At 43.3% G+C, this 793-nt stretch overlaps 1 non-coding gene across 1 annotated transcript; it reads left to right on the top strand.

Moving 5' to 3' along the window:
- Window positions 1-480: 480 nt before the first annotated feature.
- Window positions 481-587, top strand: LOC141675369 (small nucleolar RNA R71). Its single transcript, XR_012556026.1, has one exon. It is a non-coding gene; the product is annotated as a small nucleolar RNA R71 (small nucleolar RNA).
- Window positions 588-793: the final 206 nt, after the last annotated feature.

The raw sequence follows: 793 nt of genomic DNA, 5'->3' as shown, positions 1-793 counted from the left end.
TGCTGATATGGTTGTTGAACAGCATTCTGATTATTGCTCCAGCTGAAATTGGGATGATTTCTGTTATTAGGATGATAAGCAGCGGGCACAGGCTGCTGCGGTCTCTGAAAATTGTTCACATACTGAATATATTCATTAACAATAGAATACTGATCCGTAGCATGAGAGCCTGCACAAAGATCACAGACACTAGCTATTTGATTTAATCCATAGTTGGCTAAAGAATCGACCTTCATAGATAATGCCTGAAGCTGCGCTGCAATAGTTGTAGCTGCATTAACTTCCAGAATACCTGCTACCTTCCCAGGCATCATCCTTTAAGTTGGGTTTTGATACTCGCTTACAGCCATAGTTTTAATGAGATTATAGGCCTCAGTATAGCTTTTGGCCCACAAGGCGCCTCCAGAAGCTGCATCGAGCATGGGCCGAGATTGGGCCCCCAAACCATTATAGAAACCAGTGATCACAATCCAGTCAGGCATACCATGATGTGGACACTTTCTCAATATCTCCTTGTAACGCTCCCAAGCTTCGCACATAGATTCTTCTTGTTGCTGCACAAACTGAGTAAGAGCACTCCTCATAGCTGCAGTCTTAGCCATTGGATAGAATTTCACCAGAAACTTTTACGCAAGATCTTCCCAAGTAGTGATGGACCCAGCTGGTAAAGAATGTAGCCAGTCCTTAGCTTTGTCCCTCAGAGAGAATGGGAAAAGCCTCAGCTTGATAGCCTCATCAGCAACTCCATTATATTTGAAAGTACTACAGATCTCGACAAAATTCTTGATATGCG

Source organism: Apium graveolens, chromosome 7, assembly GCF_009905375.1.
Source record: "Apium graveolens cultivar Ventura chromosome 7, ASM990537v1, whole genome shotgun sequence".
Taxonomy (NCBI): Eukaryota; Viridiplantae; Streptophyta; class Magnoliopsida; order Apiales; family Apiaceae; genus Apium; species Apium graveolens.
Note: the sequence above shows the minus strand (reverse complement) of the source record. Positions and strands in the feature narration are given on the sequence as shown.